Raw genomic sequence first — 2,501 nt, 5'->3', positions numbered from 1 at the left:
GTTTGTCTGTCTATCTATCAGAATAGAGCTAACTCCACCAGCCTAGTCCGAGAGACCCCCCCCACACCTCTCTTCTCCCCGAGCCCTCTGGGATACGACCCCCTTGGCTCAGCCCCACCGAGGCTGCGAAGGGAGAGACGACCCTGCAGGCGTTGGTGAGGGGGGAGAAAGCGGGAGGATCGGGGGGGGGGACCCTCGAAGTGGGCTGCTTCGGCGGCTGTTTTTTGGGGGTGGGGGGCGGGCGACCCTCCATCGGAGCTCTCCCAACAGCCAGCTCCAAGGTGGGGGGGGTCTTGGGGGTCAGGGTGGGCAAGTAGGTGGGGGGGCAAGTAGGTGGGAAGGCAGCGCCCCCTCCCCTTTGGCAAGGATCCTTTCCCTTCCCCTCCTCCACCAGAGAATCTTACCTGGCCTGCCGGTGCTAGTTGGAAGGGGGGACGCTTACCTGGCCGGCCCCCTAGGAGGCAGGGGGGGCGCTTACCTAGCCGGCCCTCTAGGGGGTTCGAGGGGAGGAACAGGCGCCCCCTTGAGGCTTTCTTTGGGGTGGGGGCGCCGCTACCGATGTCCTGGCAGGCTGCTCCATCGGACCTCTCCAACATCTGTTGGAGAGGGCGGGGGGGCTCCGGTGTGGGGAGGCCGCCTGCAGGGTGGGCAAGTAGTTGGGGGGGCCGCGACCCCCCACCCTTGGCAAGGAGCCTTGGCCTCCCCCTCCCCCGCCCGGGACGCTTACCTGGCCGGCCGCTCCGAGGAGGAAAAGGGGGCGCAACGGAGAGCACCCCAAGGTGGGGGAACACCTGTGCGCCCAGGGCGCACGGAGAAGTGGAGGTCTGCGCCTTTGTTGGGGAGGGAGGAGGAGGAGGAGGACTACGACTCCCGGCAGCCCCCGCGGGGGGCTCCGCCCACCCCTCACCCACCCCCCTGGCCGAGCCCCCTCCCCTTTCCCCCCCCTCCCCCTGGCACAGCCGAGGGTCCTCTCCGGCAGCAGCTCCGCCCGGCGGCCGCGGAGAGAAAGGCGCACCCCCAACCCTCAATCTCGGGGTCCCCGGCGCCCAAAGCGGGCAGGGGGCGAGGAAGGGCGGGGGAGGGGGAGACCCGTCGTAGTGCGGGGCGGGCGAGAGCTGGTCGTTAAACGGAGCCAGGAGAAGGAGGTAGGGGAGAATGGAGGAGAGAGTCCTAGCTGGGGGGACTAGTACGGGGTGTGTGTGTGTGGGGGGGAAAGGACCCCAAAACGGGCTCCCCCACCCCCAGCCCTCCTGCACGGGGGTCTTCCTGGACCGAGCGAGGATGATGATGATAATAGTAACAGTAATAAATAATAATGATGATGATGATGATGATAATAGTAACAGTAATAATTAATAATAATAATAATGATGATGATGATGATAATAGTAACGGTAATAATTAATAATAATGATGATGATGATAGTAACAGTAATAATTAATAATAATAATGATGATGATGATAATAGTAACAGTAATTAATAATAATAATGATGATAATAGTAACAGTAATAATTAATAATAATAATGATAATAGTAACAGTAATAATAATTAATAATAATGATGATGATAATAGTAACAGTAATAATTAATAATAATGATGATGATGATGATAATAGTAACAGTAATAATTAATAATAATAATAATAATAATCATGATGATGATATAATAGTAACAGTAATAATAATTAATAATAATAATGATGATGATGATGATAATAATAGTAACGGTAATAATTAATAATAATGATGATGATGATAGTAACAGTAATAATTAATAATAATAATAATAATAATGATGATGATAATAGTAACAGTAATAATTAATAATAATAATGATGATGATGATGATGATGATGATAGTAACAGTAATAATTAATAATAATGATGATGATGATGATGATGATGATAATAGTAACAGTAATAATTAATAATAATAATGATGATGATGATAGTAACAGTAATAATTAATAATAATAATAATGATGATGATGATAATAGTAACAGTAATAATAATTAATAATGATGATGATAATAGTAACAGTAATAATTAATAATAATAATGATGATGATGATGATGATAATAACAGTAATAATTAATAATAATAATAATGATGATGATGATGATAATAGTAACTGTAATAATAATTAATAATGATGATGATGATGATGATGTAGGAAGGGACCTTGGACGTCCTCTAGTCCAGCCCCCTGCTCGAGCGGGAGACCCCCTTCCAGGAGGACGGAGCTGGGAGGAACCTTAGAGGTCATCTAGAATCTAGATCAACCCCCTGCTCAAAAGGAGACTCCTTACAGAATCAAAGACTTGGAAGGGACCTCGGAGGTCCTCTAGTCCAGCCCCCTGCTCGAGCGGGGGACCCCCTTCCAGAAGGACGGAGCTGGGAGGGACCTCGGAGGTCCTCTAGCCCAGCCCCCGGCTCGGGCAGGAGAGCCTTACGGAATGACAGAGCTGGAAGGGACCTCGGAGGTCATCTAGTCC

This window comes from Protobothrops mucrosquamatus, unplaced genomic scaffold (genome assembly GCF_001527695.2).
Source record: "Protobothrops mucrosquamatus isolate PMUCROS unplaced genomic scaffold, P.Mucros_1.0 scaffold3727, whole genome shotgun sequence".
Classification (NCBI taxonomy): Eukaryota; Metazoa; Chordata; class Lepidosauria; order Squamata; family Viperidae; genus Protobothrops; species Protobothrops mucrosquamatus.
This window is presented reverse-complemented; position numbering follows the sequence as displayed.